Raw genomic sequence first — 19,718 nt, 5'->3', positions numbered from 1 at the left:
CTTAGCTCCCTCCAAAAACGCCATGCTTTTCCCCGATTAGTCAGAAGTGAACTGGTTTAGACAGAGGACTGGGCTGCTTAAATTTGCTCGCATAACAGTTGGAGAGAGCCCCCGCTTAATATTTGACTAACAACGTACCTAATCCCAAGTCCAGCCTGTTTTTGCAATCCAGCAGTATCTGTATTGAGAAGAGCCTACTTGGTGACATCGGAGTCAGGATTTTGACTAGACCCAACTGAGGGGCCTGAGGCGTTCTATTCTTAATTACTGATGGCTTCGGCTTCCCTGCCTCAGCAGAGTCATGGGGTCCATTGACATCACATGTATGGAAAGGCCTGTCATTACATTCACCCTGAAACAATAGCTGAATTTGGCTGTCATGCATTTTATTTGCCTAGTTAAATATTTTGATGCACTTTTTTGACCTCAGTTTTGTTTTCGAGGAGGCACCCGTGCCCCCCCACACGCCAGGTCTTGATGAGGAGAACTTGGTGGGCTTTCAGCCTCACCCAGCAAGAATCTTCCGGAGGTTCTTTGATGGCAAGAAAAGCCACTGGAGACCTCAGGGGCCTTGTTGGCCTCCATTTATGTATCGGCACCATAGCACATTTTTGATTCTTCTTGACAAGAAGTGAGTGAGGAGCAAAAATAATGAATGAAAGGCGGTCCCGCACATATGTGGGTTATGGCATACATCTCCAGGGTGGTACATTTTGTGTATGTGAGGAGGCAATGAAAGGGTAAGGCCATGGACTCATACTGGGTCTCCTAATTTACATAATTAACTGCTGACACTAACTGTGCTTAATGAAGGCCTATTGAAGTCATTTGACCCTTCTACACAGGCCCTGGGAATGAGACACAGGCTCCTCCGACAAAGGTTAAAACAATGTGTCTGCTTAGTCTCTGACAAAGAATCACACTCCATCCGAAACGACCTCCAATTTTCCACATACCGCCACATCCGTTATTATTGTTATCATTCACGATCCACAGACTTCACTGACTTAATATGGACTTTTTAATCTTTTAAATCTACTTCCTAACAAACTCCGATAACATGTATACCGGGTCCATGTGACGGCAAAGTGCCTTTGATGCTTTGCGACTCCCCCTTCATTATGATCATGCAGGGGAATAATGAAACTGAGGTCTTATTGTAAGAGACCAAAGAGTTTCCCACAGACTAGCATAATGATGAATCTCTTCAAATGTTTTTGCTTCATTTCGTTTAGTTGTTTTCCGATTTTGCTATCACACCCTGCTTGGCTAAATATTTTTTTTTTTCCCTGCATGGTTTTATGGTCCACAATATTGTTTGAGAAAACATGTCATTTTGATAATTTACTTTCCAATTTCGTAAGCACATTGAGCATTTTGTATGTTTCCCTTAACATTCAGTTCCACCCTGTTATTAATGGGCATGCGATGTTGTCAGATTTTTTTTTTTCTTCATTGATGCATCAACCTACAACTACATGGTCGCAGAATAATTATTTATACTTCTGTAATTTTCAGTGCATTATTTTAGTAGTTGGACAGTTAGCAAAAGCTAAGTAAGGTCCACCATGTGCTCATCACATGCCAGCGTTATCTTTTCGAGATTGGTATTTGGTATTTATTGACGTTTTTATGACTGACTGTGGAAAATGGATGTTGTATTAATCCTGCAGTTACTTTTGAATATTTTCACTGTGATGGACATATCACTCAAAGATTGGAATTTTTGAATCCATGTGAGTGTTGTCAAGCAAATAAAATGAGTATTGTGTGACAGTTCTTCATGGATGTTGCTAAACTTCCTCTACATCTGCAAACTAGGCGAGACTTGAAGTCAGACATCATTTATACAACATGCTAAAACTATACCAAAGCTACATTCCCTACCAGATGCACATTAATGGAGTGCATATAGGCCAGCCGCTTCACATGAATAAAGTATGTCACAGGAAAAGCAAAGCCTGTGGGATTACTGTTAGATTTTTACTATATACTGTAGTATGTTGTTGTTGGGAATGGACATCTAATATGAGCCAAGTGTGGGAGTAGCTCTTTTCTTGGTTAGTAAAACACCAGAATGAAGTCATAAGAATATTGTACAGTGGATGTGTGTTGTGAGAGAGGCAAATACTTTCCCATTGGGGCATCTCTGAACAGCTGGCTGTCATTGCCATTTAATACCTCAAAAATAGGTAATATTATCCTTTATAGTAGTAAGGCTCATGTCTTGCTAATAGCTCACAGTGCAGACAAATCAGTATCTACTTTTATTTTTGCTAACTCTTGAGAAAATTGTTATTGGTTTCGTGTGGTTAGTCCGTGGTACAAATCGCATCCAAGGTTTTCCATAGAAAGGAATACAAACCAAAATCATTCTAGTAAAATTCATGAATTTTATGAACATGCTTATCAGTTAAAAAGGGTAGAACATTTAAGTTTAAGTATTACAAAAGATGGCCCAGTTACGGTAGTCACGGCAAAAGGCTCACCCACCATTTTTCATTCGATAGCCTTGTCCATGACTTCATGAGAAATACTTGGAGAATTTTTGAAAAACAAGAAAAGAAAAACTTAAAACGAATCCACCTGTCTGGATTCAATCTTTAAGGATTTGTACATTTCGGAACATACCGTACATTTTGTTATGGATTAACATAAATACACTGACAATGCACAATAGTAGTAGTAGTTGTAATAGAACCAGTAGTAGCAGGAATACTAACATTAGTATTATAGTAGTATTCTTGTAAATTCTTTGTATTATGCCATGCTTTTGTCATAATTCATGTATATTATTGTATCTTGTTTGCTCGTCCAATGTTACACAAGGTTAATTGGAAACTGGTCCCTGTGGACTGACCTTGTTTCTGTGATGTGATACAATATAAGGATTAGTTTCCTCTATTTTAGGAAACAAGCATGTGCCGTATCCAGCAAGGATCTTGTAGTCATTGAAAAGGTTTTCCCAGTTTGTGGGTCCCACTCATCAGCACGATTCTCCATGTTTAAAAACAGATTTATTGTTCACTTGGTCCCCATCAAGTCCTTTTTTTGTCTCAAAGGGGCCTTGAAATAGTTGATGGGGTAGATGCTTTCATATTTAATGACAATGTCCTTGAACAGCAAACTTTCCCACACTTGATTCAGTGAGAGCGGGGGCCCAAAGATTTGTTTTTATCAAAATTTAGTTTGTCATCTCAAGATGCATATGAAAATGAGCTATAACTGATGTAAATGGGACAAGTAACCACCCCATCCACCCTCTTAATGTCTATGACATGGGGCTCCCTGCACCCCCCTCGGTTCTTGCACACTGGTTTCTGGGCGTTCAAAAGGGGGCCCCTCCAGCTTTGATCCTCTACATGGGTATGGAAAAACATCTTTTTGCCCAACAGTTTGCCCATGAAACCAAAGTTTTTGCCGCCATATGCTAATACAGCCTAGCTAATCACCCTTTCCAATTACAAGATTTATACACCATAATGGTGCCCCATGGCTCCTCTCAATTCTGTGCCTGCCTGATCTACCCTCCGGATGTCCCACAGAGCAAAGGTGTCTTCTGTCTTTGAATGCAGCTGCCATGCCACCACCTCGGTCTCCTGCTTTCTTGTACAAAAAAAGAAGGGGGGGGGGGGGGGGGCAGCATGAAAACAGCCCTCGGGTGGGCCCCTTAATGCACCCCCCTCCTGTCATTGTCTACCTAATGTACTTTTGCAGAAACGCACAGTGGCTGCCAGGTAGGCTCCAGACAGATAAATGTGTCGGGCAGGGTGGGTATTGGAAGCGGTGGCCCTTTAGTCCCTTCAGTCTGAACAAGTCTTCAAAAAAGGGACTTCAAGCTGTTTGTTACCACTCCCGGTTTGCTAAAGAGGCTTCCAGCTGTTTGGGGCCACTCCTAGTTTACCGTCAAACCAAGCATAAAACAAAAAGAATACACTTGTATCAAAGAACCAGTGGGAATTGCCTGAAATTGACCAAATACAATGAAGAACGGCATGGTTGGTTCTAACAAATAGCATAACACTTGCACTGATATAACCTTTGAAGCAATGGGATGTTACAACATTGTTATTCAGCCCATATTGAAATGATAAAACTGCTGCAGCTTACTGAGTCAATTGTAAAAATGTATGGGCACTATTTTCATGCTCAGGTACAAGTCTAGTGAATGGCGCGGCACAGATGTAATCGAGTTGGGACCAGGCCCATATTTGGCTATTTGGTAGACAGGCACAGCTTGGTGCAGTTAGATGGAGACGGTCTGCGCCAGCTGCACGTCAAAGCTGCTCCAGTTGTGCAAGCAAAGCGGCCCCTCCCTATCCCTTTAAATGTGGTGCACCTGATTCACATGGACATTCCAGATGGCGGAAAAGGGAAAGACACCCAACTTTACCTGAGAGGAATCTAATGTGCTTGTCCAGGACGTCGAAGTGCAACAAAGGAACCTCCTTGGGCACATGATTTCAAATTCGCCTGGGAGGAAGTCCCAACTGATGTAAATGAGTCCCCCCGCGGAACACTGAGAACCGCATGTCCACTGTAAGAAGCAGTTCAATGACGTTAGACCGAGGACCAAGGGCAAACTAGTGGATCTCTGTGAAGAGTAGTGGGCAAAGTTCGGTGGGGCTGCGTTTTCCCCATCCACATTTATGCAAGAAAGAGTTTGGTTTCTTGCAGGCCAACAAATATCCTGTGATCACACCATTAATACAAACTTTAAAATTATTACACCAGTACAGTAACGCTTAATAAAAAGTGTGTCATTCAATCAGTCATAAGTTATCCATCCTTTTGCGCTTTTGTGGGATGGAATGTTGAGACCTTGTTTGCCACCCAATGGAAAAAGCCCCTCTTATTCCCTTTAAATGTGCCACAGAGTAGAGTGCACCTCGGCAGCCAGCGTGATTTGCATGTGCAAGATGATCTCCATTACGGATTATGAAAGATGTTCGTTTGGCTGCTGTTGATGGCACAGAAACCACTATCCATACCCCGATCGTGTGCTATTTTCAGTCACTTTGTGTGTTTGCGTGTGTATGTGTGTGTGTGTAGGTTGACACTAAAAAAATATGCCCGTTGTTCATATTTATGAATGAAATGCACTACACAAGTCCCCAGAGCTAAAACTACCTGCTACCTGCTTGCCCCTAACAAATCCATCTAATTTTTGTTACGCTGTCTGCGCCTCGAAATTGATCTGCATTTAGTTTATTTTCTCTACTTTTGGTCTAAAAATTGCAAAATGCGCTGTGAACATAGAATCACACCAGGATTCTTGTTGAGGAAAAGCTTTTGCCTTTATCCGAAACACAACAGGCTGGACCTGTACCCTCATTAACTTTAGGATGCACCACTTTCTATACACTGGGCAGTTTATTCTTTGTGCCCAAATGTAAGAGGCGCCCAGGGAGCGGCCTCTCTGTGTGCTGAGACGCCCAGTAATGCGCAATATGATCTACTAAATTCCCAAACAGAAAAAAAGGCTTGCTTCTGCACAAAATTGAAGATGTGCCGTTATTTAGTCTACCCAACTAAGGCCCTTAAATGTGTGTCTTTATTCTGCTGTCCCCCAGGTGGACAAGGTGCACTCATAAGAATGTACATCATAATGTTCTTTCATTTGAAACAATATATTTCTTTCAACATTCTATTCTGTTATGTCCACTGTTTGTTTTGTTCACTTTTTTGGGGGGAGGGGTTGGGAAGATAATATTTTCATTCATTTCGATAGGTCAAACATTTTTATCAGAGTGGCACTGTGGCAGAACATTCAGTACATTCAGAGTCGCAAATTCCCACATGCCCTGCAGTTGGTTGGCAATCAGTTCAGGGTGTCCCCGCCTACTCCCCAGAGGCAGCAGGGATAGGCACCAGCAAGCCAGCGAACCCTAGTGAGGATAAACGGCTACGGAAAATCGGCGGATGGATGTTCTGAGTTACAAGTGTGGTCATGCCACTAAATAGATTTTGTATATCAAAGTATACTGGAATGTATTTTTATGCACCAAACAAGCAATCGTATTTTAAAAAATGCTCAACATCTGCTCAAGTCTCCCCAAGTCTTTTTTCATTGTGACCAAGTGTGACGTCAGAACCACAGAAGACACATTTCAACTCTGGCTGATATGTTCAAAAGTGATCATTACCAACAGCAAACATGTCAGAATATTAGCATTGAAGTGTGCCGTTTTGCTTTTCGTCTATTATACTATTACGTAATAGATTGTTTGTCTGAAAAGTAATCCAGCTGCATTCAGGGTCTTTTGAACAATGCTAGCTAGTGGCTAATTTATGCTAGAGGCTGAGTTAAATACTGACAACAGGCGCCGTACAATTAAATATCACAATAATGAAGTCGTTTTTTAGTGCCCTGGGTTGGTGATTGAATGTGATTTCTGAACAACTTTGTGTTGGTTGTTTACACTGAGTATCTAGACTCGCAGAAGTTGTTCAGTGTTGTCATCAAGGATGCAGCATGCGTTTCTGTGAAAAACTTGAAAATAAAAGCATTACAAGGTCATCGTGCCCATACGTTATTTGGTATGGTGAGATATATTTTGTCGGCTGGCTTTCTCACTCATCTTTGGTGGCGTGATTTTTCCTATGCAGCGCAATCTGCTATGTGTTCCATTGCACTCGTTGCCCAACAAGCCAAAAAAAAAATAGACCTGGTGCTGTGGACCTTGAAACGGAAAATCCTGGGGCATTTTGATCTCACAAGCTCTTGTTTCTTGTCACCTTGCTATAGACTATGTATATGTTGTTTGTCTATAAATGTGCATGTACTGTATACACATACAGTAGGTAACTTTATGTTCGCCTGAAAGGACACTTTGAATAGATTGACACCAAATTACACAAAATTCCCAGTATTGCTTCAGCAATATCCATGTCAAAGCCTTTGCAGCGGCTGTTGGAATGGTGCGCTTTGTACACTGGTTTTTGTGTGTGTCGCTGTGTGTATGTGAACCATAACAGCAGACACTTACTGCCACATCCAGATGGTGTTGGAAACAAACAGTGCTACGCTGTAGGACCCCTCAATAGGAGCGTCTAGACTGGTCCTTTAGCAGACAGATAAAGCCTCCCATCAAATTAGCGTTTGTCAGATTTATGGTAATGGCCCGAAACAGTCTTCCTGTCAGTGACATCAAGATTTACAGCACTCTTCACCCCCTACCACACACACACACACACACACACACACACACACACGCAAAAACAGTAGCACGCACACACACACACACACACACACACACACACAATCCTCATCCTCAGCACATTTGCCCCCCCATTTCACTTTCTTTTCACGCGCCAATCTTTTCGCATCGAAGTTACATTCATAGCGTCCTGTAGTTGGAAAGGTGAGATTGTGTGTGTGCGTGTGTGTAAATATGTGTGTGCTTCAGGGAGGTTAGTGAGAGGGCTGAGCGTACCCCAGTCTCACAATCTTAAGTGGAGGTAAAAAAAAAAAAAAAAAAGACCCACACAGGATGGCAAAAGCACACAAGCCCCCTTCTGCCTCCGTAACAATGGCTTGTGTCAAGGTTTCCGGTTAATCCTCTGTGATGAAGCCTGAGTGTTTTTTGGGGTGAAGGGTTGGGCTGGTGGGGGGGCGGGGGGCTGTTGTGCAGCTTGGGGATTTAAGGGGGTGCTCTGTTGTTGGTGTTGGTGAGAAGGACAAGGTTCTAGAGCAGACGCTTTATTGATGGCGGCCAGAGCTCTTGCGTTAGCCGTAAGTGTGCCGCTCGATATCCAGCATCCGGGCCTGGTGGGAAAGAACTCATGACAGACGTCTGTACCATTCTGGCCCAAATGTTTTTCCAAGGCTACCTCTGTGCCTTTGATGCCCCCCTGCCACCCCCCTCAAAAAAAAACCCAAAATGCTCGGCTCGCAATCCACTTTGTCAAAGCAAAAGGATTGCCTTGGTACGTCTCCCTGAAAAAGGGAGCAGAAAGACCTGGGACTCTAAAGACATTCAGTCAAATGCAGCATCTGTCAATGCGACTTGGTTTTCTTGCAAACTAAAATATATTTGTTTTTTGTTCACCCGTCAGATTTTGAGATGAAGGTTTTTGATTCACAAAGCATCAAATCAAGTACACTTGTATCTCAAGGCACCACTGTATCTTGTACGTCAGGATTAATTTGTCACATCATGGGCTTTAAAAATCAAGTGTGATGTTAAATCTTTTTGACCTATTACCAATTAGCTAATAATTGCATGATTAACCCAAATTGCTGATCATGTGATTGGATCCTGGAAACAATAATCATATGGAAGGACACATTCATTTGCATCATGCCTAGGGTGCCTACCATGACATAATCAGATGGTTCCACAAATTAGATTAAAACAAATCCGTCTTGATTATTAACTAACATACAGTATACTCTCAATCCTTTCATTTCATTTGCTACTCTGGCAACCCCTTCTCCTTCCTGACAATTTTCAATTTAAAAGCTTCAAGTTGTTATGCACAAAATTCCAAGGGGTTATTCAAGTAGCTAGTCAAAATGAGCTCAAATAGGGAGAAGACCAAAGTTAGGTGCGGCATGGCTCCGTGGAAGAGTGGTAGTCTACCAACTGAGGTTGTGGGCTCGATCTCTCAACCGCCATGATTATATCGAAGATACTGAGCCCAAGTTGCTCCTGATCCTCCGTCATCAGTTTGTAAATGAGTTGTCAGTGTAATGCATTTTGAGTACCTAAGGTAGAAAAGTGCTTGATAAGCGTAAGTCCATTCACCGTTTTTACCATTTACTAATAGGTCATGTACTTCAGTAGTTGAATGTTTTTATCAGATTTCTTACAGTTTTCTTACAGAAGTGCATATTCTATACATGATAGGAATTTCTACAAACATGACATGAGTCCAGACAATCAATTCTAGATACTTAAGTATCAATTTAATACAGAGATTTAATGTCCTTGATTTAATTAAACATCAACAATTTAATACTTAACAGTATCTGGGATCAAATGTCTGGACTCTTAAAAAAAAAAATAAAAAAAAAAAACATGAAAATACGTCCCTGGCGTAGAATGAGTTAAAGGACAAGTCAAATCAAACTTCTTTCTCACACTAAGTTTTATATGGCAGTTTTATAAGTAGTCTAAACAGGTTATTCTAAAGGGTTATTCTAATGGGTTTGTGAACTATGAATTCAGCTTGCAAAATGCTACATGGTCAAACGCAGAAAACAGGTGGGCTATGATTGGCTGTTACCTGAGGCCTGAGCAACTGTGATCTCATTCTCTTAACTGCAAGTGATAAAGTGGGCGCCCTCAAAGGTACACACAAGGATAGAAAAGTATTTTGCCACATAATTTATATTCCACATCACAATATTTATCACAATGCTATCTTTAGACCAATGGGACTGTGTAAAACATGTTGGACTTGAATTTTTCAAGTACAAATTAGTGACTTAATTTTTTTTAAACCAGTCTAAATGTAATTTGCTCTGTAGGAAAGCCAGGGGGCGCTCTAATATCACTATAGCTCTTTACGTGTAGTGTGTATATGTGTGCACGTGTGAGTTCCAGCTTGTCTCCTTGTCCAGACACCTTAACGTCAGGGCAGTAGTGTCGAAGCTCTGAAATGAAGGCCAGACAGACAGAAGTGGGGTGAATGAGTTAGGCAGCAGGGGTGATAGGAGAGAGTGAAAGAGAGCGAGGGAGAAGGGGAGAGGATATGGCTTCAGTATAAGGGGAAGATGTGCCTGCAAAATGGTGACAAGAAAATCAGCTTTCAAACTGGGAGGGGGCGGGGGTACACATAGCATAATAGTTCGTGGGCTGTTTTGCCCACCCAGGTAAGACACGGTCTACTTCCCCAGACGGGATATTGAGCTGGCGCAGACGGGGTCGTCTTATTATTGCACCATGTCTGTCATTTCAATCCACTCCGTCTGGGCGATAGCACCCTTTCAGCCATCCAAGTAAACAGTGGACATATTCTACAGTCATTGAATCGTTCCACACCACTGGAAGCGCATTGTTCAGGCGCAGAGTGTCTTGTATCCCCCAAAGGTTCTCGTCTACGTGTGTGCGTGTGTGTGTGTGTGTGTGTGTGTGTGTGTGTGTGTGTGTGTGTGTGTGTGTGTGTCCGTCCGTCCTTGTGGTCGTGTGTTTCTGTCTGTTTGTACAGGGTTCTATTTCTGATATGGGAGGTAATGGCTGGCACCTGTTTTAGTGCCCTTAGTAGGCCATCATTTTTAAAGCATAATAAATATTGAATTTCATCTTCAGTGTCAACAGACAAGTGTATTACCAAATGCATTTTTTTTTTATCTTGCATCTTTGCATACAGGTGTGCTGTGGTAACAAATGTTTCTTGCCCAACGGCATGTGGCCACTCCTTGGTTTAAGAGAGCAAAAACGGAAAACTTTTTCTTGAATAGAATCCCTTTACAAAGCGTAATTGTCATTATAAAGTGATTAGATAGTGGGTATACGGCAAGATAAACAGTTCTGAATCTTTCCTTTGCAGCTTGAATCACATACCCGGGCGTATTTGGGTATTTCTGGAGCTTTGATGCCACAGAGGCCATGTGAAAAGAGATTTTGTGGCTGTTTCACAGTGTTTTAGCACCCTCTGTTGGTGAATGGTTGAAGCTTCAACATACAATTGAACTCTACAACGAAATCATGTATGCAGCCTGAATTTTTTCACATCAGGAGACTTTTCACTATCGAAACTCTACGTCTCGAACGTAAACATAAAAAACATGTTGTACAATGTACAATTTGACTGAAAACCATCCAACTAAAAAGAAAAAATAAACAGAAAAATTGCCAAAGAAATTGCCAAATTTACATTCACTTTCATACTTCTCAATTTCTTGTATAATGTCTTTCACTTCGATTCATCCATCTTTCATCTTCATTACTTTATCCTGTCTTCAAGTGTTAAGCTTGGTTTACGCCTGACGCGTCCACGAGCTCTGCACATCAAATGACTTTTTTTCGGCAACCACGCCCCTCCGTGCTGAACAGATTTTCTGCAACACGTACCGCCTGTAATTTCTTTACAAGCGGAAAACATGGCGGACGAACTATTGCTTATGGAATTTTGCCGGTACAAACAGCTTTATGATTCGGCTGAAAAGAACTACCGTGACCTAACTACCGTAAACGACTCCTGCCTGAGCACCACATTGGGGAGAGATGAGGAGTTTCAAAAAAAAAAAAACACTTTTGAAGATCGTTCGAATCTACTGGGATTCTCTATCTCTGTTATAGTGTGGTGCTGTTTTTATGCTGTAAATTCCATTTGCTTCCACCTGGAGTATGGGAGAATATCGTCTGACTGCGGGGGAAAGCTGCACTGAGTATAAAGTGCTGCAAAACGTGTGCCGGCGCATCAAGCATAAACCAAGCTAGACTTTTACTGCAGGGTGGTTTACGTTATAGTGAATTTCAATGCATAGAAAAACATTTCGGATTATGCAACGGGGATTTTTCCTAACTAAGAAATAGAGAAAGACTTGAATGCATGAAGATTTTTTTCACACTGGGGAGTAGTTTTGCTCATGCAGGTTTCGTTGTAGAGGCGTTTTAATGCATCATGTTTGTCCTTCAAAAACGTTCGCCATTGAAATTGTTCCATACTTCGATGCTACAGCCTGCCTCCTAGCAATTTTAACATCACTTTTGGTAGCTCTAGCGGTGGATAAAGTAACTGTACCTGTGACGTGTCAAGCTTAGAATATGTCATTAAAACCTAGATTTTAATTAAATTAACATTGACAACATCCCAGATGTGACATATATATTAGGTCACATTAAAATAAATGAAAATATGAATTTTTGCATAAGCTTGAAAGCTTCGATCACTGACGCCTGACAGTAAAAGAATTGTTTACCTGAGGTTGTGTACACACTCTTGGTTGCTACACATCAACAACCTTTGATGGTAGTGCAAGTCATTTAATGTGCAACTGGAAAAGCTCTCATCTGATCGACTAACAGTTAGACCCTGACTCTGAGAAGGCATAGAGTCCAGATTGCAGCTTAGTGAAACAGCAATGTAAATATTACCTTGCCCATAGACTAGTGTTAAAATGACCATTTAAAAAAAAAACAACAACAACAACAACAAACAGGCAATTCGGAAAAATATTAAGTTCAGTGAAGCACAGGATTCTTTAACAGTGAAATGGCCAGAGAGGTCAGTAAAACATCTCATTAGAATTGTTTATAGCTTCAACTGACGATTATTGTAATAATTGATTAGTCTGTCTTTTGTCAGTTAATTGACACATCGGATTAAAAAAAAATACTTACTTACTTACTCTTTCAAACACTGGACATTTTCTCAAATTGAAAGAGCAATTTTTTCATTTTGAGAAAACTAAGATTTTTTTGTTTAATTATTTGATTACAGATTTGGTCCATGAAATCAGAAAACTGGAAATCAATTATCAATATTTAAGCCCAGTTAAAAGCAAATGTTTTGTAAATATCTCATTTTAAACTAACACTGATAAACAGTCTGCTTTTATTGAGGACTAAATACACCAGAGAATATTTATTGATGAAAGGCTGGAATTCTGAAGCTTCGCTTACGTAATCGTTAGTCATTAATCAAAAACAATGGTCAATTAAATAGATTATTGACGAGTTGTTAATTAATCAACTAATCACAGCCACTTTGGAATAGATTATCCTATTGATGATTCCATAGATTAATCAAATAATTAATAATACAGAAGTTGAGAGAAATTTTTGTTGACAATTTTTTTGTGATTGTCCTACTGTATTTCTTTGAAGAAATATTGCAAGACAGCGATCCGTTTGGCATATTGCTGTTTGAAAGTTGTGTCTTGTACTTTTTCTGTTAGTGTGAACACAAAGTGAATTGCTCTGATGGATGGATATTACAAGTGCCTTTCACACTCCGGTTTCTTAGTTTATCTTTGTAACTCAAATAAAATAAGTTGGATGGTTTGGGCATTGTGTGGCAAGGACCTAAGCTTTGACACAGCATCAACAAAGCATGGGAAAAGTCCAGTTGCCGTGATGTGTCCCGCATGTCTTTCTCCCCCCCCTTAATGAGAATGGCATGCAACTCACCCTTACTTGCCTCACTGTACTGAATCCCACCGTGCATCCCCCCACCCAGCTTCAAAGCGGCAAATAACAACAACTGAAGGGGGAGAAGATGAATGAGGATGAATGAATGCCCCCCCCCCCCCAGTCGCTTCACCTTCCCTGTTTCCAATTCCCCACTACTCTCACTTACATCCCCAACTGGCCGTTCTCCCGCCTGCCTTTGCTTTCTCTTGCTGGCTTTGCGAGCCCGTGTTATGACTGCGTACACGCTAATCTGTTACCGTCACTCCTATGTCAGGATGGAAGACCATATAAAGGACTGTCAGTTCCAAAGGTCAGAAGTGAGCCCTGCACGCAAGTGTTGTCCCGACATGTCGTCTGGAAATATAAAAAAGTGGCTCTGTAGCCAGTTCGTGTCTCATGTCCGCCTGTTTGTGGAAATGATTCACAGGCGCTGGTATCTTGTATGTCTTTCTACCCTCATAGTCTGCTTTTAGTATCAAACTGACAGGGTTTTTTAAAAATGAACATTTGGCTTTGGAAAAGCCATTCAACTGTGGACAAAGAATATTGAAAATTAGATGAAGTACTCCGGAGAAGGTGAGCCTTTTATGTGGGGAAAAACTGCATATTTGGGGAACGATTTTGCTGCTATTGCCTGTTGAACATCTGGACAAAAACCACCTTTGAATTCATGTAGACCGATAGAACTTTTGTATTTCCCAATATTCTCCTCATGTCTTCCATTTCATCTTCTACTCAGGGAATGTCCATCTGAGATTGGCTGACAAGTTTTAGTTCAAGATATTCGCCAATTTCTCAGGGCAGGCCAAAATTCTGAGACGCCAGTGTCAAAATTCATTTTTCAATCGCTGACAATTGCCCAAAGAAAAAATGAAAGATGCAAATGAAAGATTACGGTTGGCTAAAAAATAGGTCGTTTGCAAAAGCAGTTTTTTTTTTGTTGTTTTTTTGTGGATATATTTGTTCTGGGGTATAATAGAGCATTTTCAAGTACCCATTCCACCTTTTTAGAAAAGACGAGGACTACCTGTCGCATAGCTATTTTTAGTGTTTCCAAACCTTTTTTGAGCCATTATTTTTGCAAATATTTTCAACACACTTGTTGCGCAATCTTCCCATTGGCATGCCAAATGCTTGAGTAAGAATTTATTTGTGCACAATAATAGCACACCGCAGTGATAGTCTGTTTTAAAAATGTATGTTACTTTCATGTCTGTAGCTAACAAGATGATGATGATTCAAGCATAAATCAATCTAATAAAAAATTGTTACAGTTTAGTGACGGTTTAGAATTTACTAGTGACTGGATAGTGTAATCATAGTAGCAGTGGGCTTCTTTGGTTTTCACTTGGCGACCCTACTGTCAATCACAATTAATGTCTTTGCTGTGTGCTTATGTAGCATCCCAACAATAAGGCTGTATGGGTTCTGAGCAGGTGTTTGATTCTTCATTATTATGGTCATTAGAAGTACATTTCTCTGCAGTTTTTATTGTAAAGCACATCTCATAGGTACTTCTTCTGAATGTTGCTTGAAAGGGTATAAAAAAAATCTTAATATGTTCTATGTGCCTCCACTAGGTGAAACATGGCATTCTCATTAATGTTGAGTTTGTGGAATATGAATTAAGCAACAAAATCTACCCGTTTTGATCCATGTCCGGCCAATTTGCCACTTGCTATCAGGTAAAAATGACATCAGAGTCGCTCAGAACTCTGGTGATGTGGCTCACTTGTTTTCTGATTTTGGTCTTGTGACACAAGCTGAAATGGGATTGGTTGTTTTCTGAGCACTTCAATATCATTTTCAGTCGACAAGTACCAAAATGGCCACCTCCAAATCATTTTTGGAGCTTGACTTCCCCTTTAAAGGTAAATAGTGCATAAACTTCCATGAATTACTCATTTTAAAAACCCACTATAAATTTCAATAACATACAGATGCAACATTTTTTTTTAATAATTGTGGGTCCAGTTATCGATAATTATATTAAATGAGGGGCACTTCTCAGATGGAGGCTGTCATGTCTCTTTTAGTGACAAAAAGCAAAGGAAGAAAAAATTGTGTTTTGTATGTCGGTGTTTGTGTCTTGTGTGGAGCCGAGTGGTTTGTAAGCCAGTTGTAAATAAAAACAGAAAAAAGAGGAAAAAAAGGTTTGTATGCCGAGAAGGATAAGGAAGATAAAAAGGGGGGAGGCAACTCTATTCCACGCAGCATGCAAGAAAGTGTTCGATGGGGCACGATGATCGGTTTGGTTTGACTTCAGTTATTCCACACATTTGAATTCAACTATTAAGAACAAAAACAACAAGGATTTACCTGAAACGGCCTGGAAAGAGCAGCTTTAAGGAACAGAAATGTTAATATAAAAGCAAACATTAATGGCTAACGGAAACAAATTGACATACACTACAAGTACATGTGCCCTTGTGACAACCCTGACACTCTACAGTGGTTTCACAAGGGAAAAGAAACTGGACGCTTGGTTGGGCGCCTCAATTTGGACTATGCTCACATTGATGTCTCAGCTCAGCTTTATGTCCTTTGGTGTCCCAACGGTAGCCGTGGACTATGGGAGTGAAACATGAACCAGTCTGCCGCAACAGTAGTGGCTTCCCTCTAACCTACATTTATTACCTCTAAAAATACAAAGGGGTTTTCTAAAATGAGGCTGGCTCCTGTTATGTCCGGCCACAGCAGGTGTATTTCCAACACGTCGGGTGACGACTGTCGACCCATTGGCGGGATAGTTTTCACGTTTTATTTTTCAACTCCAATTGATAATGGTTCAATCCAGCGCCCTGAGCATTTTCCATCACTCTACAGCCCAAACATCCATGGATCTGACCTGATATAAAAGTGCAAATCAACAAACGGTCATCTGAGGTCAGCGTCTATAGCTTTTGGATTGCCTACCCTTTAACGTAATTTACTATAAACTTTCCTGAACAGTGTTCGTAGGCAGGAATGTAAAACGTTTCAAATGTCACCAAAAAATGTTTCCTGCAACATTCAAAGCACACGAAATGTCTTTAAGTTTGTCAAAGAGCTACCAAGGGCCCAGTAATGTCACCCATTCAAATCTTCACTTGTTTACTTTCTTTTTTTTTAATTTGGAATCACTGAGTTTTTATTTTCATCCTTTCTTTCATATACTTTTTTTTTTTAGGAGATCCTTCATATGGAAAAAATAAAACATTCCTGTGAAATTTACATATTTTGCAATCATTCATTTACATAAAGCCTTGTAAATTAGTTTTCACAGTAGCAATGAGGTAACGTCTCGGACTAGCCTTTCAAGCAATCACAAGCCCAATCTTACAAGGGACAGACAATCAATAAACTGTTATCTAATGGAGAATGTTTGGCAGGGGCTTACAACACTTTTATTACAGATCAGTTTTTAGTGCATGCATCCTTGGAATTTTCATGACATCATTAATATACCAGAGTTGCTTGAAAAGCCTCTACTGAAGCATTGGGCCTCATTTTCTTATATAGGAGTAGAAATGGGGCGTCACGGTGGAAGAGTTAGCATATTGGCCTAACAAGTCAGAGTCCTGTTGTTGTTTTGTTGCTGTTTATTGCTATTCTTATTGCTATTTATTTATTGCTCGATCATGGAATGATGCTGCCCGGGGAATTGAACAGAATAAGAATTTAATTGTGTGGTATAATAATACTATACATGTGACATTTACACTCTTGAATCTCTTGAATTGCGGCTTGCTCCCACCCTTGCTCCCACCCCACTACTGTATGTGGTTTGCATGTTCTCCCTGTGCCCAAGTGTGTGTCTAAATTGTATGCAGATTTTCACTATTCACGAACTGCACTGGTAACTATTTCTACCCCTCGAATAGTGAGTCAACAGTAAATATATTCATAGAATGTGCTGCGTGGCACAATTAATAAAGTTAGAATGACACTTAATTCATATGTTAGTGTTAGTAGTTGTGTGGGTGTCATATTTAACAAATTTATGGGTAATTTATCTTTAAAATTCCTTGCATTCCTCACCTATCAAACCAAAAACAAAAATAATATTTGCTTTGTATTGTGTGACAGAGACTCAAAATGAGATTGTAAAGCAATGACTATATTTAAAGACGCAAGCTTATGGTATGAATTTAGTTGTAATAAATAATGACCCTGGTGTCACATGTATACACAACTGCTGTAAATTTTTTGGCGTACATAAAGGTAAAAAGTTCAAATAATCTGCAAGTATCAGCCATTTAGACTATTATATTTGGCCAGTGTTTGATGAGCTGTAATCGGCCAATTTCATTGGTCAAGCCGGAGTTTCCACTGGCGTCTTGAGCAGAGTAGAAGTGCCCATTTCCTTGTTATTTGGCACATTTATTTACAGTTATTTGGCATAATTTTGAAATTACTGGTTTCAGTTATTAACAATACCGTTTTTTAACAACTATAGTAGGTTTAATGTGTGATGTGCATCTTGGGTAAAGATATGTGTTTTCAAAGGCAAATCATTATCTGTACGGATGGTCTGAGGAAGTTCTTGTTTTTTTTGGTAGCGTTAGAAGACATATACTATACAATGAAATTAAATGGGTATAAGAATCATGGCAAAGTCATTATAAAATGGCCACATCTATCTGCACTTTGGAATCACTGTAGGCGTTTCTCATTGCTTAAATGTATCTGGCATCAAGTGCGGGTAGTCACTGTAGGACTAACACTTGACTTTTGAGTCTCTGGTACAACACATTTCTGGCTCACCGATCTTTGGGAGTCTATCTGACATGGCGGGGTCATCTCTTGACTCTTTTTAAGTCAGTAAAGGCCTTCTGATGTATTTATTTTTCTCTTGAGTGTCTTTTGACCAAGCTCCCGCTCGTCAATCTCCGCGCTGTCAAAGCAGGGCCAGAGGTGGGAGCTACCATTTCTCTTGTTCGTGGTGACCCGTTGTGGATCAGGACCTAGGGGTCAGGCACTGGAAGCTCCTGTAGTAGCTCTTGTGAAATATCCACTGTACGTGACAGAAAGAAGTTTGTCTTCATTCAACAGCAGTTTGGAACACTTTTATTACACCATCAAATGGGTGAACAAATATTTATCACCCAAATCAACTTAGGCCCTGCACGTTTAGCATTTTTGTCTGTCATTGCAGAGGATTGACAGCTGAGGGATGATTTGACCCTCAACACAGACATCTTTACATGCAGTCTTTGGGGGAAGTAGCTGGGCGGTACCAAATATAACGACCTCATCAAACCAGCTTTTTACATGTATTTTTCTTTCTCTATGTGTGTGTGTGTGTGTGTGTGTGTGGGGGGGGGGGGGGGGGGGTATGTATGTGTGTGTGTGTGCGTGTGTGTGTGTGCATGCGCTTCTGATCTTCCCATTTCTCTGGAAGTAGAGAATGTTTCCTGTTTGAGTAGACCTATGGGTTCATGAAGGAGTCGGGGGGTCGGGTTGCTCAGTCGACGTCTGGTTCTGCTGAAGCAGATTCCCCACATCTCAATCAAACGGCAGCTCTATTTTGGCACAGAACAAGAAGCTGACCCTGCTGGTCACTGCTGTCTGGAATCTCCACACGACTCGAGGCATCTCCATCGTAAGGTTATTTTCTAAAGGAGTGCTTCTCAACTTTTTTCAATGATGTACATGTGATGAAGAGCAGAGCAATTTTTGGATGAAAAAAAAAAAAGACTCTAAATTTTGAGTGCTCTGTCGTCCCTGTCTGATTTATTAAACTTTGGAACTACATTTGTTGTGATATCTTTAGGCGTATTTTGTTTTACCACTCCTTAAGATAAACTGTGTAACGTCATCTGTTTTATTTCTAGCTCATTTGCCAGAAAATTCCATAACTAATGACAATGCTCATCAGTGTAATACTACAAATAAAGGCATAGAACATTTTGTAAAGGAGTCACTATATCACTGAAGTGTTTTCATTTGTGAACGATTCTAGAGAAACCAAGTGCTAAATCTCACCGTACTAGAGCCTGACTGAGGGTGATGTACGTAGTTTCAAAGTCCATTGTCTATCTAATGAGAAATCAGGTACGACATGTTTTTTGGTTTGTTTTGTTTTTTAAATAAATGCTGAAGTTTTTAATGCCATGCCTAAGCACACCTGGTGAATGTGCTTGCAGTTTGTGTTCTGTCATGTTTTTGTTCCTGTCAGCCTTTGATTGAAAAGGGTAGTATGTTTTGAACAGGGTCATCAACTGACAAGAGCCTTAAGCTAAGTTGTTTTGATCTTCTTCCCCCTGAAATGTGATATTAGATGGTCAAAGACTAGTGTCACTGTGTGTTTCTGCTTCACCTTGGCCAGACTAGTTCTTGTCTCGCTAGTAAGAAAAAAAATCTGTTCTTCTGGATATAGATCCCTGCATACAAGTTAAAAAGATTTCATTCACGGTTCACCCTGCATTTTCCCCTTAATGTCTCACAGCAGGCCTTCAGTTGCAAGCCGTGATTCATTGAGTGTCAGGTCTGCCTCTGGCTGACATAAGGGCCCAGTTAGACAGGGTAGTCCCACACACACACACACACACACACACACACACACGCACACACACACACACACACACACAGACATCACAGTGAAGATACAAAAAATATGCACCAGCGCTTCAATGCACACCTCTATTACAA

The 19,718-nt window shown here is 40.5% G+C and overlaps 1 protein-coding gene across 3 annotated transcripts in view; it reads left to right on the top strand.

Moving 5' to 3' along the window:
- Positions 1–19,718, top strand: part of arl15a (ARF like GTPase 15a) — a 109,889-nt gene that overhangs the window by 28,308 nt on the left and 61,863 nt on the right. The gene's annotated exons all lie outside the window — the stretch shown is intronic.

This window comes from Hippichthys cyanospilos, chromosome 1, assembly GCF_059441005.1.
Source record: "Hippichthys cyanospilos isolate Australia breed blue-spotted pipefish chromosome 1, RoL_Hcya_1.0, whole genome shotgun sequence".
NCBI lineage: Eukaryota > Metazoa > Chordata > Actinopteri > Syngnathiformes > Syngnathidae > Hippichthys > Hippichthys cyanospilos.
Note: the sequence above shows the minus strand (reverse complement) of the source record. Positions and strands in the feature narration are given on the sequence as shown.